General features: G+C 39.1%; 1 long non-coding RNA gene and 2 pseudogenes across 2 annotated transcripts in view; 1 reads left to right on the plus strand and 2 right to left on the minus strand.

Annotated features, from left to right (window-relative positions):
- Window positions 1-54: 54 nt before the first annotated feature.
- Window positions 55-7,844, plus strand: LOC114080779 (cdc42-interacting protein 4-like; annotated as a pseudogene).
- A 2,994-nt stretch (window positions 7,845-10,838) lies between these two features.
- Window positions 10,839-22,182, minus strand: part of LOC139704677 (uncharacterized) — a 47,663-nt gene continuing 36,319 nt past the window's right edge. Inside the window, exons 3-4 of one of the 2 annotated variants that reach the window (XR_011706562.1) lie at window positions 12,824-12,856; window positions 10,839-12,536 (exon numbers count right to left, since the gene is read on the minus strand). This is a non-coding gene — a long non-coding RNA (uncharacterized lncRNA). Of the gene's footprint in view, window positions 12,857-22,182 lie in introns of both variants that reach the window. The other variant, XR_011706561.1, reaches the window with a different exon arrangement.
- LOC114080747 (N-myc proto-oncogene protein-like) lies at window positions 17,430-20,740 on the minus strand (annotated as a pseudogene).

The following is a 22,182-nucleotide window of genomic DNA, read 5'->3' on the forward strand; positions in this document are numbered from 1 at the left end:
GGCCTAAGGGCCTGTGATATTGTTTAGAGACACTTTTGGTTGTTAAAAGGGTGGATGTTGTCTACGTCCTTTCATGCCCAGGTCAGCTCCCACCCTAAGTACTGTTCTGGCTCAGAAGTTCAAAACTTGCCCTGTCCAAAGCAGGGCCCTTCCCCTCCAGGTTTCTCTGACACACCTGTCACCTTGCTCTCCTCAGAACACTGTTGTCACCTGACTCTATTTTGTTTCTTTGTTTATTTATTTTCTAATTCCACAATGATAAAGATCTTTTTCAATTGTATTGTGTGAATTATTCCTCCTTCAAATGATACCTTTTCTCTGGGGTCATTTTGCTTTATTCAGATGTATTGTTTTTTGTACTGGGGACTGAATCCAGGGATGCCACATCCCAAGCCCTTTTTTATATTTTACTTACAGACAGCATCTCCCTGAATTCCTTAAATCCTCACTAAGTTGCTGAGATTGTCCTTGAACTTGCGATCCTCTGCTATCAGCCTCCAGAGCTACTTGGATGACGGGTGTGCACCAAAATATGTGGTTTAATTGTTTAATAACTGCTTAATAGTTTTTTTTTTCAAGGAGAAAGCTGTCCTTTCCTGCCCCTACTCTAGTTATAGTTTAACTAGTCATAAATCTCTAGGATGACAGGTTGTTGTTGTTGTTCAGTCCTTTGGAAATCTTTTTTATCTGCTTGTGTCTGCAGCAGTTATTAAATCTTCTGTTAATCTGATTATTGGTCCTTGATGCATAATGTTCTTTTGGATTTCTTTTAGATGTTTTCTTTTTTGTTTATATTTTCGTTATTGTTATTTTATTTTTGGGTTTTGGTACTGGGGATTGAACCCAGGGACACTCTAACCCTGAGCTACATTTCCAGAATTTTTATTTTTTATATGGAGTCAGGTTATCACTAGGTTGGTTAGGGCCTTACTAAGCTGATGAAGCAGGCTTTGATCTCCAGATCTTCCTGCCTCACTCTGAGTCATTGGGATTACAGGCATTTGCCACCACACTCAACTTAGATTATAACTTTTTAAAATTGGTATATTGTAAATATACATAATCATAGGATTCATTATGCCACATCTGAGCATGCCCATAATTTGGTCAATCTTGTATATAATATTCTTAATTTGGGATTTTTTCTCCCTGGGTTTAATGTAGATTTCAGTCCTATAACTCCAAGTTGATAAATCGGGGTGTCTGATTTTTTTGAGGGAGTTTCTGCTGCTTTTATTGTCTTTGTACATCTATTCAACCCTTTTCTCACTTTTATGTTTTGTTCATTTGTTACCTTATCAGAGAGGCCATCCCTGCCCACTGCATTATAGCCCTTCACTGACTTCAGAGCACCTAGCACCACCATAATATATACATACACACACACAGTTTATGCACACAGATATATTTCAGACTAAGCATATATTTATGTATAAGATACACACATATGCATTATTCTTACCTTTCCATAAGCTCCATATAAGCTTCATATAGTATCATGCTGGCCTGTAATCTCAGTGACTCCAGAGTCTCAGGTAGGAAGATTGCATGCTCCAGGCCAACTTGGACAATTTAGTGAGGCCCTGTCTCACAAAACAAAAAGGGCTAGGGTGTAGTTCAGTAGAAGCACACCCCTGAGTTCATTGCATTAAACAAGTTATTTAATTTCTCAAATTATTATTTGCCCAAATCTACAAGTTGGAGGTAAATATTGATATTTGGTATTTTATTGGGAAGATAATTCTTGACTCTTATTTTATAAGTCAGAAGAAAGAAACAAAGCTTAGCTTTTCAAAAATTGTTTACCCTGACAAAAATAAAATTCTAAACTTGCACTTGCTTCAATGCCCTGAATAATATAAAAGAATTGATTTTACAATAAACCTGAAATTCCTTGAAGCACCAGTTTAACAAATTTATCCCCACAATAATTCTGAAAATATTAATTTAATTAAGGCAAATAATTGTGTCTTATCAAATGGGAATATTGGATCTCTGTTTGTTTATTGTTTTATATTCCAAGGGGCTTCCCAGAAATGCACCAATTTAAAATCTTGTTAATTAGCCATTATTTAATGAGATTAACTATCATTATTTTGGGATACTAAGTATAGTGAAAATAATAGCTGAGGAATATAACTATGCTAAGCAATCATTAACTTGGTTTATTTATCCTAACAACAATGAAAATTTTATAAAGAAAGACAAGAATTAAAAAAAAAAAAAACAATGTTTGTCTGTTTGTTTTCCACAGATACATCACCATGTATCTGTGGAACACAATGCTGGTTAGTGTTCAAAACATTTATTGAATGATTGATTGATGGATATAAAACCAATCTAATCATATGGAGGACGTATTTCCTCAACATTATTGCCAATTACCTCTAGGTTCCATTGGGAACATAGGTGCTGCTAGTTATTCCTAAAGAAATTGAGATAGAGAACTGGTTAGAAGAGGATATTCATATCTTCTGAATTTACTGCAAAATAGTTTCACTGATTTACAATAGCTATATAGTGGATGAATAAAGGTATGGGAAGAAATGTTACTTGCTGAGAATGAATAACTCAAGGTGCCTTTCTTTGTTTGGGGCCAAGCTCCAGATAAGACATTTACTTTCCTCAACTAACAGTACCATGAGGTTTTTTCCAAAAATATAATTTATGAAGTGAATAACTTAAAATTTATCAGAGTTCATATTTATCTCAAATATATATATATATAACTTCCACTACATAATTATGTGTAGATAAAATAGCCAACTAGTTGATATTTTTAATCAATAAACTCTTTGGGGATAGTTATCTATTCTTTGTAAATTTTTATTTCAATAAAAATTATTATTTTAAATAATAATTTCAATATAATAATTTACCAAAAAAAGCACATACAGATTCAAAATCACTTATACTAAATAAACATTGGAAATAAGATATACTCCATAACTTTGTGTCAAAACACAAGTGATACCAAATTGACCTGAAGCAATTTACAGTTCTTATATAACCCATTTTCAACCCCCAGCCCTGTGTTGCAGCTCCGCCTACAGGAGTGTGTCTTCCCCACCACACTGGGCAGGAGCTAGTGCTGACAGTTAGGGCACCATCATATTTGCAGAATGCTTTATACCTGATCTGCCTCCACCCATGTGTTTCATGCCTTTTCCCTGTCCCCACAGAAACTGCAGGACAAGGATGAGCATAGAGCCACCTTCAGTGAGATCAGTACGTCAGGGTACTGGCTGCTGTCAGAGATGGAAATGCAGGTGTTACTCATCATTACCAAGTGCTTTGAGGGCATGAAGGTGGCTGCTTAAGCTGTGGATGCCAAGAATGTGGGTGCCTGAGTAGGCCAATGTGTGGGCACTGTGGGGATCTCCAAAACTAGGTACTGGGCCTTTCCCCTGACTGCCCATCCACTGTTCCTTTCCCCAGGACACCCAGATTCTCATAGAGCTACACAAGTCAGGTTATGCCCACCCTGGTGACGTGGAATTTGAGGACTTCAGCCAGCCTGTGATCTGTACACACAGAAAATGGCCTGGACACCCGCTCAGATGGAGAGCCTAAGTTCCAGGCCCCTGGCCATAGTTGTGCCAAGCACTGGCCTTTTGGGAAGAAGAGCAAGGTGGGGGCCCAGAATCTTGTGTGAGAAGACAGTAAGTGGGGACAGCTGAGGCCCTAATGAGTTGAGCCCAGCCAGAGGAATGCTGAGTCCTGGGCAAGACTTTCCTCTTTGCTACATGCCTGGGCTGGAGGGAAGGAAGGCAAGTCAGCAGCACATTGACCTGGGAGTCCCCTGAGGCTGAGGAGAGCACGATGTTGTCCTGTGGCATCTGTCTGCTGATGCTCGGGATGCTGGGAGAAGATCTGCTGGTGGAATTTGTGCTGGACTGACAGCTTGTGTTCCTGTCTTTTAGGAATGCCCCTAACCCCAGATCTCTATCCAGCTGATGGATCCTTATGCCCTATAGTTTTGTTTTTGTTTTTTTTTTTTTGGGGTGGGGGGTTTGTGTGTTTTCAGCATCAGACATAAACCCTAATACCACCGGTTTATATCTTGGACAGCTCCTGACTCCCTAGTATGCCTTAGATACCTCCCACTGACATCAGCCATCCTGGTCTTAAGCCCTCTCCTCCTAAGCTGTAACCCCTGACCTTTCCTGCATTCCACAGCCCTCTATGAGTGGCATGCCACTTTGGCCTGTGTCTGAAGCCATTCTTCATGCAAATGTCTCCTGTACCTCCTTCTAAACTGAGTCCAGAAAGCCCAGTGGACTATAGCATCACTGTTCCAGCCCTTAGACCTAATAGTCAAGGGATGTAGGAGATGGGATAGGGAGAGGTGTGACCTCTTTCTCTGAGTCTAATGAACTCCCTGTTACCTCTCAGATATTGTGATGACCTTACACGTATTTTCTGTGTGATTATGCATCTTGAGTTGGGATTTTGTTACTGTTTTTATTTCTTTTTTGCTTTTGCTTCTCTGCATTCATACTTATGTTCATCCTTCTGTCCATCTTCATTTTCTGCCCTCACCTCCTCCTTGCCTGCCCCCTCCTGGACCCAGCTGGTAGTCAAGCCCCCAACCCTCTTCCCCCTAGAGGGTGTCATGTCCTTGGCCTTGCCTAATGGGTTCCCTTACCAGGTATGTCTATGATCCATTGGTCTTATTGAGTGAGATCAGTAAGTCAGTCAATCTGTGGCTATCATCCTTCCAGATCCTTCCAGGAGGCCATGGGGTAAGTGAGGACTGTGGGAGGAGGGGTGGCACTGGCCCTCCCATCACCAAGGTGGTGGACCATAGGCTTGCTTCCTGCAGCCAGCTGGGCCCCACTTCTTCTTCACTCTGTCTATGACCTTGCTCCCAAGATATTTGGAAGGGTAGGAAGGTGGACTTGAATCCTCAGGAGTGTGCAGCACCTGGAAGCTTCAGCTTCAGAATCCCAGACTCAACCCTCTCTTTCCTTTGCAGACTGTGGCTTCAGAGGATTTTAGCCACTTGTCCCTGGAGCAGCAGAGAAAGTGGCTGCAGTAACAGAAGAACACAACCAGGAGCTGCAGAAGGAGGTGAATCAGAGGTAGGGCCTGGCAGAGGGGCCAGGCAGGGGACTGAAGAGTGCCATTGGGTTATATTTAAAAGAATGGTATGCACAGCAGTAGAGTGCTTGCCTAGCACAGACAAAAAGTAACCATAAAATATTTACACTCAAATGCACCCAAAAATGTCACAGAGACACCAGCAGGGAGGTTTTATAGGTGATTCTTCATGAGCCTGGAGGAAACTTTTGCTTTTGCTCCCATGCAAGGATTTCTAGCAAACAGAGTGAAAGCTGCCAGCTTATTTAGAAGGCTGGGAAACCTGGGTTCCCAAATCAGTGAGCAAGAATTCAAGTCAATGAAGTTACGGGCTCATTTTACCTCACTTCTGGTTTTAGATACAAAATCCTGGCAAGAAAATTTAATGATGTACTACAAAACAATACATGGCATGGTGGTGTTAGTTGGGTGCAGGTATCTAATGCCACAGAACTGTATGCTTCATAGTAATAGTAATCACAAGATGAAATTTTGTGTTATGTCTCCTTCACTAGGTTAGGAAAAGGGTTATTTTTTAAAGAAAAAAATACATAATCAATTGGGCATTATCCCAACAATACAAACATGGTTCAATATCAAGAAGCCTTACAGTCTAATCCATCACATTAAAGAGCTAAAAGGAAATAAAAGCATATGGCTAACTATTTAATAATTCAAACATTTAAATATTAAAAATAAAAATCTGCCAGATTAAAAAGAAAATCTTTACTCACTTTCTGCCAAGCAGCAAATTCCTCTTCCCAGTCCTGCACAAAATAGGAATTATGTTTGCCACTTGCCAGGAGGTGGTCAAGTTCTAGTTTTCTATCTGCGAGTTACCTCTTGGACAGACAGGGGTGAAGTTGCATCCTCCACTGTGTGGTTTCTGGGTTTCTATGATCGAGCAGCAGGTACAGGGTATGTGCCTAGAGTCAAGGCAGCCTGCTCATGAATTCCAGCTCCTGGAGGTAATGGGCAGCTTGATATAACTTTTAGTGTCTCAGTTTCTTCATCTGTGACATGGGTCAAGTAATAACTGAAAGGAAGCTGAGCTGAGGTCTCTCATATTCCACTAGTGCTCTACAGCTCCCACTACCCAGATGTATAGAGGAGATGGGAATGGGAGACTAATGACAGGAATTGCAGCTAGAATCACGGACATCCACTGTACTCCAGGCTCTATTCTACTCACTTCACATGGACTTCCTGGATATCTTAGGTTTTTCTAAGAGATTATGAGCACAGATAGGATTCTGACTCTCTTACTATGTTTCCTTTCTTTCCTGTCCATTTCCAATGCTGGTAATAAAACCTAGTGCCTTGCATTTGACAGTGGAGTGCTCTGATATTGAGCTACTTCTTACCCCCCTAGAGCAATATATATATATATATATATATATATATATATATATATATATATATATATATATATATATATATATATAATTGTTAGAACTTGCTGTGTACAAGTACTGTACCAGTCCTCACAACAGCCCACATGGCACACACATGCATTTATTCCCATTTTCAAGGTTAAAGTCTGCAGATAATGCTCTATAGCCTAAGCTCACACCACCAGGAAATGCCAACCTGAGATGCCAACCCAGGCAGTTAGCCCTACTAGAATTGGAGCTCTTTTTTTTGTGGGTTTGGCCACATTGCCCAGGCTGGCCTCTAACTCTTGGGCTCAAGAAATCCTAATACTTCAGCCTCCCCAGTAGTTGACACCACAATTGCAGACCACCATGTCTGGCCCCCACATTTGAGTTCTAATCAGTGTGTGGCCTTGCTCCTTGCTGCGAGCCTCTGTTCATCCACTACTCTTTTCTTCCCCGTCGTGCCCCAGGGAATCTCTGAATAAAATGAAGTGCGTGTATGAGAAGACACCCCAAATGGGTGACCCTGCCAGCTTGGAGCCCCAGATCACGGAAACACTAAGCAACATCAAACAGCTGAAATTAGAAGTACAGAAGTATAAGGTAAGGGGAAGGCCCTGGGGAGGGGTAGAGTCATCACCAGCCTGGCTAAGTTACTTCTGGGTGAGGTACAGCGATCCAGTTGTTTCTCATCAACATCTTGGGTGTGCATGGATGATCTCAGGAAAAATCCAGGTGCAGGGTGGGCCAACCTCTGAACCCTGGCCTGGAGATGATGTGATCTCATCCTCCAAGGCTTGGCTGGCAGAAGCTGAGAGCCGGGTCCTAAGAAACCTAGGGGACAGCCTGTGCCAGCACACCTGTTCTCACAGCCCCCCATCCAGTGTCCCCAGGGACAGTAGCAGAAACGCTTCACAGGTCAACAAGGAGAGGTGAGCCAGGAGGCCAGAGCACGTATGGCCAGAGAGACACAGAGGACCTGCCTCCATCTGCCTTCTTGCCCCACACAGCTCTGAAGAGCACACCTCAGAAGAGGGCCAGGAAACCCCTATGTACATGGCATGTGATGAGGATTTTGAGGAGCCTGCATCACCCATAGGCCAGTGTGTGTCCATTTACCACTTTGAAGGTGAGAACACATGGGGGTGGAGGGGTGGGGGCACATCAGTTGCTCTGGTGTGTCTGGCTAGTTTGTTCAAGTTTTTCTAATGCAGAGAACTGGGCCCACCCCACAATATGGTTCAGCGAAGGCAGCATCTCTGTGACCAAGGTGAGGACCTCAGTCTGATGGAAGAGGACAAAGGCAATGGCTGGATATGGGTCTGGCAGACACAGGGAGGTGAAGGCTATGTGCCCACCTCCTACCTCCGAGTGCCACTCAACTGAACCTGCCAGAAGCAGGAAGAGAGGGCCTATAAGCTGCTGCTCCTGGGCCATGGGGAGCCCCAGGACCTATGCACTTCATTTATGCCCCATAGCTTTGGCTGTGACCTGTGTAACCTGCTGCCCACCCCCATCCCACCTGTCATCCCAATAGACCTGCTGTGCCTTTCAAAATCAATGTACATACTCATGTTCAAGTCTTTTCTTCCTGCCACTTGGATTGGGCCATTTTGTTACATATCATTCTTGTTGATCTGCAATAAAGCAACCATAGCAGGGTTTCAAATATAAAACTTCAGAATATGAACAAGCCCCTGAGCACTTTGGTGTAACTCATTCAAAATGACCAGTTAAATTCTGCTACACTTGTTTGATATTGTTCTGCTCTTTCTATGGAGGAAGAAGGAACTCATATTGACACCTTTGGTTAGCCCAGTCATATTCACTTCTACATTCACTCATTGTACTATGGTAAATAAAATGTATCTAAGTCACAGAATTTATGTTAATTTATTACATCAGCAGTAGGAAGCTTTGAATGGGAAAGGGACTTGCATTCATGTTTAGGGTTAAATTATGAATTGTTAGTTTAAATCTGAGAATATGGTAAAAACAAGAATTTAACTAGTAATGTTTTCTATGAACATGAGTAGAGCTCAGAAAGGATTCAGAAATTAAGAATGACTATAGAAAATTTAAATCTATCCTATAGGCTTGGGGTTGTGGTTCAGAGGTAGAGAGCTCACCTAACACATGCAAAGCCCTGAGTTCTATCCTCAGCACCACATAAAAATAAAAACATAAAATAAAAATATCGTGTCCAACTACAACTAAAAAATAAATACTAAAATAAATCTATCTCATATCTCAATATTCAATTTGCAAGCTTATCTCATATCTTTGTGTGTTTCAAAAACTGTCTTCTATTAAATGTTACTGAATCTAAACTGTCATTGTCAAGGTAACTATATATGTCTAAATACACTTGTTCTGCTTTCCAGTGAAGCATTAGTCAAAATTACTTCTATGGGATGAAAACAAGAGTGACCCCACAGAAAGTTGTAGAAAAGCAAAGGCAACATGTTATAGTGTTTGAATATCAGATTATAGAGTCTATGAGGAATAAGAAGACACTTAATCCATACACATTATCATGTTACATTATTCAATTTCCCTGAACTGCAATGGAGCAGCCAACATGGGGCAACTTATCAATAACAGGTCCTCCAGTTTAATTTTATATTGAAAATAAAAGGAGGTATTCCTTTAAATACTGCTCGTTCTTATTTTAGTTGTAGGAAAAACTTACCTTTTTGACAAGTTTCCATGATAACAAGATGTAAACTGTTTCATTTGCTTTGAAATGCAGAAATAAGTAAGCATATCACTGGGATTTCATTGATTTTTTAAAAATTTATTTATATTGAAGTTAGGAAATATGTAACTATTTTTAGATTATATGAGATTTTTTGATTTACCATATCTTCTTGATCCACAATGTTATATTCAACATTGAAATCACAATACCAACATTCATATGAACACTAAATGGAAAATAATTAGAAATATTTTAAGTACTATTAGCTCAGAATGCTACACAAAGTTTTATGTGAATTTTAGCAAGCGCATAATACATTACTGGGAGTAATCATAATATACTCTACTAATTTTTTAGAAAAAGGAAATAAAAGAGTCAAATGTTCTCTATTAGTTCATGAGAACAATGACTTATTTTCAGGTTGTTTTTCTTATTGTTTTGTTTTTTTTCACTGCCTTTCCTCTGGTTTGTTTCAAAAGCCTGGAACAGATTTGATATTCTGGAAAGCAATTTTAATAAAAACTAAAACTGCATTTGATTAATTTTCATGAGCTATACATTTTTCATATTTAGTATTTTTCAATCACTGAGATGTAATAATACAGCCAGGTGCCATGTTTTCTGCATGCAGAATGGATGTCAGCAACTGGAAACTTCATAATGAAGAGTATAGTGCTGCACTCTTGGAAAATCCTACACCATCAATAATCTGAAGAATACTGACAATATTTTTTCTAAGGATAAACCCTAACCACTCTGAATAGATAGGTATTTTGAGAAACCAGGGCTCTAACTTTTAAAAGTCTGAGGTATGTTCACCACAGTATGTTTTACTTATGTGGTCATTTGTATGTAATGATGCATATAATTTAGCAATCTATGAAGTATTTCTGAAAGTTCTCCTTCAATAAAAATGTAAATTAAAATTCTAAACAGATTCTTAAATTCTATAATAGATCAGAAATTTCATTCTCAAAAAGAAAAAAAGTCTTTTAAAGATTGATTACATACTGATAAATAATTAAACTACCTCTAAATTGTAACAAAGAGATGACAACTGCAGCAGAATTAAAACCAAAAAGCAAAAGATGCTGCCAGCAGTCACAGGAGTTGAACCTTCTTCGTCAATTTGACATTTTGCTACCAGCTCTAACATTATCACTGCATGTAACTAAGCATAGATATATACAAGTCGTAGTTGCATAACATATTTATATTAATGAAAATGAACTCATAAATGAGAACGTTCTTTTGTGCTTCCTATTTCCTCTTTCTTCATCTTAAAAATTTAAGTCAGTATTCAGATAATTTTATTGATTGTTTAAATTACAGACCAAGAATTTCCCAGCTAAACGTTGCTCAAGTAGATCCTTTCTTCAAATGGAAATGAGATATATTAACCTTAAGATTTGTATCAAAGCTGAGAATTTTTTTAACAAATTGTACTGACTAGGATAAAATTACTCTGAAACTAAATCAAAGGCAACAATATAATTGGAATTGATAATTTGATAATTGATGCATATTCATTTAAAATACGATCAGATCTGTAAACCAAAATGGAGAAACATAATAACTGGACAATCAAATTTATTATGAGACAGAGAAATTATTATATTCTATAGTGAACAATGAATATGGTAAACAACAGTTTATTCTGTGTTTCAAAAGGTCTAGAAAAGAGGTTTTTTTTTTATTTTTTATTTTTTTTTATTGTTGGCTGTTCAAAACATTACATAGTTCTTGATATATCATATTTCACACTTTGATTCAAATGGGTTATGAGCTCCCATTTTTATCCCATATACAGATTGCAGAATTACATCAGTTACACATCCATTGATTTACATATTGCCATACTAGTGTCTGTTGTGTTCTGCTGCCTTTCCTATTCTCTACTGAAAAGAGGTTTTTGAATGTTTCCAACAAAGAAATGATAAATATTTGATGTCATTGATATGCTGATTTGATCACTGTACATTGTACAATGTATCAAAATGTGGCACTGTGCCCCAGGAATATATACAATAATTCTATGTCAACATTTTCAAAAGTTTATTTTGTATGATGAACTCTTGTAAGTAATATGTATCTATGTATTAGCTTATTCTAATTATCTTCTATTTTTTATTCTAACTATAATAAAGGCATAAAGATTTACACATATTTAATAGTATATGTCAGTTAAATGATGAAAGGTCAGTTTTTTGTCTATTTACACATTCCCAAATGAATAATGATCTCATTTCTTAAAATGATTACATGAATAGAAGTTTTTCCATGTAACTAACAGACGTATTTGGCAGTAGGATAATAAGGATAAATAATACTATGTAATTTTCCCTAATCATTTATAATATTATGAAGGAAAGGCAAGTGCATATAGATTTATTAAATTGTAATTATCAATTTCATGAGCCTCAAACTCAAACTTATAATTACTAAGATTGGCATAGTGTATTGCCTCTACAGTTTGTGGTCAATGCCTCTGACAGTTTAGTGTAGACTAGTTTGTCAATATATTATAACACACAGACTTTAAGATATATGTTCTTAACTATAATTACATTGGATTAAATTGATTATCAAGTTTAAGTTCATGGACTTAGGCTCTTGTCCACTTTAACTACATAGATGCAATATGTTTAAGAGAACATTAAGTGGACTACTTTTCATAGTTTCCATGGTTGGTTTTGTTTAATTTAACTGGTTTAAGGATATATGGATAATTAAAAAAACTCTTTATTCTAAGTGCCTTTGTGCTCAGCAGATTGAGACCCTCCCTGTCTCAAAATTAAAAAAAAAAAAAAAATGAAGGGATATGAAAAAAAAAAAAAAAAAAAAAAAAAAACGGCAGCTAAACATGGTGATACAAATCTGTAACCCAAGTCACTCAAGAGGTTGAGGCAAGTGGATCACACAAGTTCCAGGCTACCATGGTCAAGTTGGTAAATGTCTGTTTCAAAATAAGGAGGGAAAAAGGCTGTGGGGAGCTGGGTGTTATTCAGTGGTATAGCACTTTTCTGATATGTGGGAGTCCATGGGTACATTTCTCGGTAACAAAAATAATTTTAAAAAAGGGAAAAAATTTAGTTAAGCACATGAATTGTGCCATAAAACCAAGCAACATCTGGGAGTAGAGAAAGGACAAGGAAATCAATTAAATTTGGGAAGATACATTTTTCGAGTCTCTATTACAAAGGCTTAGATAGGTGATCTCTAGGATTCAATATTTATTCTTTTGAGTATAGAGCAAGCAGAATAAGAAAACAGTCAACACCTGGTGCTGCATGCACAATGCATTCTGTTCTCTTTCTTTGGCTATAATGTCTTCAACAGTTTCAGAAAGACTAGTGATGTCAAACCAAGATTCAACCCTGGAAGAAAAAACTGATCATAAGTTAATTTATCAAATCAATTCAATTATATTAATACATGCGTTACAATTTTACATTAATTTGCATATTATGGATATTTTGCCAAAAAACCCCTTAGATGCAATTTGTAAATATATAGAAGACATTTGAATGACAAAGAAGAAGTGATTGTATTTTTTGAACCAACAATCAAGAACTGAGATTTGGCAGAAGGCTCAGAGTTCAATCCTGGTACTGAAGAAAAGAAAAAAATGGCTGAGGACATAGCTCAGGGGTAGAATACCTGCCTGGCATGTGAAACTTGGGTTTGATTCCCAGCACTGCAAAAAAAAAAAAAAAAAAATTAGTTTTATTAAGAGCTATAATCTGAAAGGGAATATTTTTCTTATTTCAAATATGTTAACATAATCTTATAATAGCTTAAATATAAAAAAAAAAGAGCCAGTTAAGGTAGTTTCCTCCTGTAACTGAGCTACTCTGGATTCTGAGGTTGGTATATCACAAGTTTGAGGCCAGCCTCAGCAACTTACTGACATTTTTCCTCAAAATAAATAAGAAAAAGAGCTGGCTATGTTGCTGCAACAACTGCCACTATTATTAATCATTCCTGGGTTAAATCCCCAGTAACCCCCCACCACCCAAAAAACCCCACAAAGATTAAGGTACAGAGTTTTGTTTATTTGCTTTTATACTGGTAGGTATTAAAATCAAGACCTCAAGCCTTCAAGTGAATCACAAACCCAAAATACATAATTTATAAAATATTCTGTATGGTTACAAAATTAACAATAATGTGTAAAAGCCATGGCCATATGGTGTATTTCTATAGGTATTTATCTGATACATTTCAACAAATATTTTTAAGTTTATCACAAATATAACTTCATAATATATCTAATGCATATCCTTAGTTCCATTCAATGTAAAAAAATCATTAAAGTGAGCAATTAAGTGTAAATATGTACATATTAATAACATTTCTAAATACTATATTTTTAGTATATCAAAATTTGAAAAACTGCTACTTTTATATAGTAATGAAACTAGATGTTTTCAAACACAAATTGCCTAAAGTATGTTTTAAAACATTTCAATTCTCATCTTTTAAATATTCCAACTCAATAGGTCTCCACAGGACTTGAAAATATTGTCCTTGAATAAAAGTTTGCATAGCCATAATAACCAGCCTGAACTTGGGCACCAGTATTTCATGATCAGATATAGAATACATTTTCAAAATAAAACATTACAGCATTTCCCCATGATCGTAGAAGTAAATATCTATTATTTTGACCTCATTTTCTTGTATTTCCATGTGAAATATTTTGTCATTTTGTCTCCTCTTCCAATGAGTATACTTTTCCCATATATTTTTATGATATAATCTAAAATTCACACAATTGCTAGAATAAAACTGCTAGGTTAAAATCAGTAAACCTTGGTTTTAATCTTCACTCTTGTGTTAATTTAGTTATGTTCTATAATAACTTTGTGAATAGGCTTTCTTTTTTTTATTTTTTTAATTGTTGATGGACCTTCATTTATTTATTAATTTATATGTGGTGCTGAGACTCAAATCCAGTGCCTCATATAAGCTAGGTAATTGCTTTACCATTGAATCACAGCCTCTGTACCGTTTAGGCTTTCTTACATGTAAAGTTGGGAATACATTTATCATTTCTATCTCCATGGATTATTTAGTAAAGTTAAAAATAGGAAAATTTATCTAAAGCTAAGAAGAATTTGTGGAAGGTAGTAATTTTAGTTTTTCTTTAATAAAAAGAGGTAAGTTTTTTGTTTTGTTTGTTCTGTTCTGTTCTGTTTTACAGTGCTTGCAAACAAAACCCAGGCCTCACATGGGTAGGCAAGTACAATCCCACTGAGCTACCTCCCCAGTCCAATGCAAGTTAATTTTTAAATCATCTTTTATCTGCTCTCACATACTTTGTGTCAAAAATGGAACACACATTATACCCTACAAAGAACATGAAAAAATAATCATTCAATTTAGCTACCTAGAAGAAAGGAAATAATGTCAGCAAAGAGAAAGGATTTTGAGTTTTGGGGAAAAAAAAAAGAAAATGTTACATATTGTCTTACCTACCTTTTCAAGTAATCAAATACATGTGGAAACAAAAAGTTTAGCAATGACCAAAATTCTGATGAATGGTTTAGTAAGAGTCAGTAAAAGAATTTTGTTATCAGTATTGAACTGTTTTAACTCCCTGATTAGATGGCATTTCATATTCTTAGTCCTGTGTCCTTCACCTATTATTAAGTATTTCCAGGGAAAATGATGGAAAATGAATAAAGGGAACTGAGGACCTAAAAGGTTCTGTCTCCTTCCCTGGAAGCTCTGGAACCCACTTCAGTTGAGTGGCAGGTGTGAATGAGAACACTCAGGTTTCAGCAGGGAGAACATCAGCAAGCCAGACTCACTGCCAGAGAGCACAGGCAGAAGAGTTCCCTGCCTCTGGAAGGGCATGTCTGTGGCTTCACTTTCAGGAGAGTATTCCGCAGAATTGAGTTAGGCAGTGGATAAAGTGTTCTGTCTGAAAATCCATCACTCACAAGCTGCTCCAACCCCCAGGTGTGGAGATCCTCCGTTGGTGGGGTGCTCTGCAGTAAGAGCATTGGTTCAACAAACATGTCTGTCATACTAGTTGTGCCTGAGTTGGCAGAAGCTGTGGAAAGTTTGTATGTGTTTGAAGTCAGGTGGACCCTTGTTGACCATCTGGCAGCCCAGGGGCTCTGGTGAAACAGAGGCCAGACCAGGAGTAAGAGGAAAGTTCTAAGCACCTGGAGCAGAAGGGACAAGGAGAAAATTGATGCCCAGGGTGGACCTATGGATGAGTGCAGAGGAGTGGGGAGGCTCAGTACCCAGGTAGAGGGTGGATACAGCACCCAGCTCAGTGCTTTGCATGTAGCCATTATTTGGTCAAATTTTTCAACCCTCCTTCAGCTTACCCCTCTTTCCTATGCCCACAGAGCCCAGTCTGCTCAAGACTTCCTGAAAGATGGATGCCAATATTTCCTCCCTTAAATATGTGAATTTACAAGTTTATACTTTCTTTGGGTTTAATTAGTTGTGATTTTCCCTCTTATTTCTTGAAATGAATAGTTGCTTCCTTAATTCCCCAGGCTTCTTTTTGAAGCTTTGGGGCTCTAACATTTCAGTCTCACAGTTGTATCTGCTTCATTATTTTTTCATTATTATTAGGTATTCAGCATTCAGTTAAAACTATTGTCCTGCCTTTAAAAAAAGTTGTCTAATTTTCATTATGATTTTTTTTCTTTGACACATGTTATTTTTAATTTAAATATTTATTTAGTTTTAAGATGCTGGAGGTGAATGGAACCTAAGGGCCCTCTATGAGTGAGCTGTATCCACAGACTTTTTTTATAGGGATCTTGTTGGGTTACCCAGGCTGGTTTTTAATATGGGAACCTTCTGCTTGCCCCAGGCCAAATACAGGCAGAGGCCACCATGCCTCACCTCTAGCTTGCTTTCATGGTGTTCAGAGAAGATATGTGGCATGATTTCATTCTTTAGAATTTTTGAGATTTGGTTTATGTTCCATTTTCATATTCACTCAAAAAAGAATACATATCCTTTAGTTGTGATGTTGCAGTGTTGTAATAAAGCCCATTAGATGAAGGCTGCTCATCATGTAGATGAGCTGTTGCCTAGTTCATCAGCTCCTAAGTAATGAGTCTTCCATTTTTGCATAATTTAATTGCTATGTATTTTCATAAACATGAGGTATTTCAAAGTGCTAGCTATAGGATGCAGCACTAAATGTATGTATTTTGAAGAAATTAAACATAGAACTTTGCATGTACCCAGTTCTCTGTAGCAAACATGAACAAATATATCCATATAAATAATAAATTTCTTTAGAAAGTTTCTTAGTTCAAAAACAGATAAAGTAATATCTACTCAAAACTTTCACAACTCACTTTCATATAAAAATGTATGTATCAAATTTAGTTTTGTATCAGCATCATACTAAAGTATATAGGCAGTGTAAAAATCAGTACATTACATAACAGAGATTAATAATATATTTATATACAAAACATGCTCCTCGAACATTGAGGTATTATTACTATACTTAAGTGTGAACTTCCAGTCTGATACTGGCTGCAAAATCTCCTGTCATTACCCAGGACATACACAAATGGCAGGTGTGTCAATGGTGTTTACAGAAATATTCCCCAGAGGCATCAAATGGCAACCTCCATACATGGAATGTGCTGGAACTTAAGCAGCATTGTAAAAAGAAGGAATGACTGTCTGTATTTTGAAAACTGGAATAAACAAGGTGACTTTCACAGCCCCAAAGTCACAAACTCCCATGACTGTCATGGAGGTGAAATGCAGGAAACTGAAAAGCCACCCAGCACCCTATCATGTGGGATCTCCCAGGTCCTGGTTGAACCACACACATCCTTCCCCCCTCCCAGATACAAATGACAGAGACCCAATTTGAAAGTAAATCAACATTAATAATGTCAACACAATGTTTTTTTTTTTTTTTTTTAAATTTTTAATATTTATTTTTTTTTTAGTTTTCGGCGGACACAACATCTTTGTATGTGGTGCTGAGAATTGAACCCGGGCCGCACGCATGCCAGGTGAGTGCGCTACCGCTTGAGCCACATCCCCAGCCCCTCAACACAATGTTTTTTTTAAAAAAAAATCAAAATGTGGGTCTGGGGTTGTAGCTTAGTAGTAGGGGACTTGACTCGCATGCATGAGGCCCTTGGTTTGATCCTCAGCACTATATAAATAAATAAAAAATAATGATGTTTTGTCCATCTACAATGAAAAAATATATTTTCAAAAATTGAAATATGCAAAGTGGCACTAACTGCCCATTTGAGAAAGGTTTAGCACGTTCAACTGAATTCAAATTTCTTTAGCAACTGCTGCTGTCTTTCCTGCAATCTCTCCTTTTCCAGCAGAAGATAATGCTCCTTGGCCTGGAGGTAGTGAATGTATTCTGTGGCTTTTCTCAAAATGACCACCTGGCTGGCCTTCTTATTCTTCACCAGCTCCAGCATGAGGTCCTTGAGCGTGAGCAACTTGGATCCCAGGATATGGCGGCGCTGGCGCTCCATGATGTTTCGTTTGCAGCGATTCTTGAGGTACCCCAAGTTTGAGTGTCCAGTGCTCAAGCTCTTAGCCTTTGGGAGGTTGAAACTCTTGAGAGGTTGCGGGGACTCTTCACTCTTGATCTTCTTCTGGAGTGGCACAACCTCACTCTGCACGTAGGGTGAGAATATGACATAGTTGTACTGCTGGTCGACATCGATTTCCTCTTCTTCATCTTGCTCCTCATCATTCTCCTCATCTTTGATTAAAGAATGGAGGAACATTCATGTGAGACACGTGTGAGCAAAATGAACAGACTTATATATAATTCTTGGGTCTAGTTCCCTCATGGCAGGCCATAATAGGATATGCTATAATTTTGGATCCCTCAACATGTGGAAAGAATGTACTTATTGTATAATTCTTTATATATGGAAATAACTTTTCCTTCCCCAGAACCCCAGAGTACTATCAATTTCCTTCTAAGATTTTTGCAGGTGGTACTGTGGGTGTAGCTCAGTGGTAGAGAACTTGCCTATCATGTGCACGGAACTGGGCTCCACACCAGCACCATACAAAAACAAATGCAAAATAAAAAACAAGAACAATAAAAACAACAACAAAACATTTAGCAAGTGGCTGAAATACAAGGAATCTGAGCTTGAGGTCAGACAGAATCCTTGCTCTACAGTACACTAGCTGCAAGATCCTGGGCAAGATACAGAAGAACCTTTCTCAGCCTCAATTTCTTAGCTCTGCAATGGAGATAATACCACAGCACCTTTGAATTTGGTGAAGAATATATAAACTTAGCCCAGAGCTGGGCTTAGGAGACAGATATTCAGTAATAGGAGCTTTTAGCATAATTGCCAGTCAATCTGCCCCCATGGACTCATGTACCTTTTCATCTTTGCATTTTCAGGAGTCTCATTTGTCAAAACTCATTGCTGAGTTTGATTTTCACTCCTTAAACTCAAGGAACACTTTAATTAACTGAGGAAGAAAAATAACTTTAGTTTCACAAATATGAGTTTCATATAGTAGGCAGTTTTTCACCAAGCAAAGGTCTAATCTTAAGTACAGAGCCATAACTCACAGCAGCTACACACTCCTTAATGGGAGCAGCTCCTAAGTCACCAACAATAACAGCAACAAAAAAACATGTAGCAGCTTGTGTGGGTTTTCCCTCCTCTCCTCATTTACTACCAAACTAGGATAGAAAATTATTGTTTAAAATGCAAGCATGAAAATCAAAACACAACTTAGGCTTGATCTGATTGGGAATGGAAAGCTGAAAATTTGTGGGATTTGTTCTAAAACTGAAATGGGAGGCTGTTCCATTCTTGTGGGTCCCCTTAAGTCTGTGTTTTGATTTTCTTCCAAGAATACAGCTGTTGGAAGGAAATGCTTCCTCACTGAAACCTGTCAAAGCACAGATATTAAAGGGATAGAACCCTTTCAAACTGCAGGCTTATCACCAAGTTCCCTTCCAGGAGTCTCAGAAGGGTAGTTTCCCAGCCCTGAAGGAAACTCACACTTTTTATCCATGTGCAATGTGGAAACAGTGGTTCTCAAGTCCCAAGGAGGCCCAGCCTCAGGCTCAAAGGACAAGGGATATTCTAGTATTTGGGTGGAGTTCTGAACTCCCAGAGCTCCAGGTAAAAGCTTGTTTTTTTTTTTTTAACCCTTCCCATCCATTTAAGATGCAAATACTCACAAAGAAATAGTCTCTGAGCCCTACCAGGATGTTTGCATTTCTGGAGGGGTCCTAAGTGCTCACCCTCATCTTCAAGAGCACTGGGTTACAAAAACAACTCAGATCTCAAAGTAAGCCTGGTATTATGGCTAGGAGGAAAAACTGGGTCTAGTTTTCAGGAAGACCCACATTTTGTGGGGGGGAGCGAAAGAAAGAAAATCAGTGGCCACCATCTATACAGCTTCCTTCTAACTTCTTGTGCCCTAAGTAGGATCTTGTACAGCTCTTGTGTCTTTTGGGGGAGTCTTTCACTTTCTATAACCAGGGCCTGAGTCCCTTTCCACTTTGGCACTAACAGGTTTTTGCCCAGGAAAGCATGCAGCAGCCCTTTAATCCCCACACGGGTTGGCCACCCACTTTTCCTTGAAATGAAGATGGGGGATCAGGGTGAGAATAGAGACGGCCCAGATTAAGGTCCCCAAAGAAGGTGGAAACAACTTCAGGGAGGTCTATCTTTGACCATGAGGATGCTTGCGATAATCAGGACCACCAACGCTCCTGCTCCCCAGAGCCAAAACACCAAAGGTAACGAAGGGACCAGGACCCTCAGCTCCATGGCTCCAGGGAAGCAGCCAGACCACAAAAGGCTTTACCTTAGTCACTCAAGACATCCTCTCCCGGGGTCCTGTGGTCACCACCTTTGGCAGGGCCACCGCCTAAGTGCAGAGGGGAGGTCACCTTGGCACCAGCTGGGGCTGCTCCAGCAACCACAGCACCCAAGGCACGGGCACCAGCCTGGGCGATGGACACAGGTGTGGATTCCCGCTTGTTCACCGGGAAGGGAAAGACCATGCAGGGATCCATGAGCTCCACAGGTAAGACTTCTCCAGCACGGCAGGCTCTGGCCATCCTGCCTCACCCATTGCTCCCAGGGCTGCCAGCTCCCGCTCCCGGGCCCAAGGCAGCCGGACTCGCGGCAGGCAAACCGCGGCAGTGTTGCAACTTCTTGTTCAACGCCTGCACCAGCTTCTCACCAACCGAGAAACGGCTCCACATGCAGTCCTGGAGGATGAGCGGGTTGGGTGTCAGGCCGCCAAGTGCCCACAGGCTAAAGGCTTCGTCCTCCTCGGCGTGGTTGCCAAACAGGTCGGCCTCCGGCTGCAGCATTTCAGTGGCCCTGTAGGAGGGTTCTGGACTGCGTTCCTGGAACGCACAGCTGGAAGACAGGGGAAGGATAGGCAGCAGCTCAAACTTCTTCCAGCTGTCCTCCCCTGGGAGGGTCGAGTCAGGGCCACTGAAGTAGAATTCATCTTCGTCTGGGTAGAAGCAAGTCTGCAGCAAGTCAAACCCAAGGTCTGGGTTCTTGTACATCATGCCCGGCTTGGTGGACGTAGTGCAACTCAGCATCGCTCTCCTCCCAGCTGGCGACTAAGCACTTTTTCCACTCTGTTCTCTTTAATCCGGAGGATGCTTCCTTCTTACCGGATGTGTGGAGGGCGTGACGCTCCCTAATTTCCACTGGTCTTGTAGACTGGTGGGATCTGGATCCCTAGGCCATTCTGTGCTGGCGTCTCCAGGTGGGCTGTGGGGGCTGCGGTCCTAAGGCGGCTGCAGTCTGTGTGTGCTTGCGCCTGGCTGGAGCCTCCTGGCTCCAACCGAGTTCCCAAGAGCCCCTTCCCCCGCATCCACCCAGCGCATCCAGACTGATGACTGTCACAGGCCTGAATGAATGTTCTCATCAGCGTACGATAACTGGTTTGTCCATTTTTCATTTTAATTCTGTCTGGTTTTCACATATGTATTTTGAAGATGTTTAATTAGGTCCACACTAACTTAAGATTGTTTATGCTTTGTGAAAGATTTAACTGGCACCATTGTGTTATATCCCTCCTGCAATTGGTATTATGCGTGCCTTGTATATGCATTGAAGTTTTATCTTTTCAGATATTAAAAGTCAGAATAAAAATAAATACATGGCCTGAGTGGTAGTGTTTACCTGTCATCCAGTGGTTTGGTTAGAGAGGCCAACCTAGGAGGATGAAAGTTCAAACCATCCTCAGCAAAGGCAGGGCACTAAATAACTCAGTGAGAGCATGTCTCTAAATAAAATACAAAATATAGCTGGGATGTGGCTGAGTGGTTGAGTGTCCCTGAGTTCAATCCCTGGTATCCACATCAAAAAAATAAATGTATAAAGGAAGAGAGAGAGGGAGGAAGGCAGGAAGGAAGAAAGGAAGACAGGCAAGTAGGGAGAATTGGTGAAGATGGCATCATTTTTCAAAAATATTTTAATCTTACATGGATAATTAGATCTTGCAGGGAGTTAGGCTGGATCCCTTACAAGCTAGGGAATGTATGTGAAAAATGACTTATAATTTCTCAGCAATTTTAATATGTGAGAACTAAAGGAGCCCAGGTATTTATGACACTGTAATTTGTAAGGTCATCAAACAATGTCTTATGGGTCATATATGTCCTGGACTTATCAAAATGTAAGGCAGAATAGTTAAATGCATGAATTCTGGGGCTGGGGTTGTGGCTCAGTGGCAGAGCACTCGCCTCATACATGTGAAGCACTGGGTTTGATCCTCAGCATTACAAAAAATAAATAAGCAAAATAAGGATTTTTTAAAAAATGCCTGAACTCTGAAGTCATATAGTCTGGATTCAAACTCTGCTTCCACCACTTATAACTGATGCAAATTTATAATCTTATGTTCCATAATTTTCTCATAGGTAAACTTATAACTTAGGGAAATTAAATGAGAAAATGTTGCTAAAGGCTTAGAAGAGTGTCTGGCATGTAATAAATGCCCACTTTAGCATAAAGTGGAAAATGCAAGTTTTCTAAT

This window comes from Marmota flaviventris, chromosome 2, assembly GCF_047511675.1.
Source record: "Marmota flaviventris isolate mMarFla1 chromosome 2, mMarFla1.hap1, whole genome shotgun sequence".
In the NCBI taxonomy this organism is placed as follows: domain Eukaryota; kingdom Metazoa; phylum Chordata; class Mammalia; order Rodentia; family Sciuridae; genus Marmota; species Marmota flaviventris.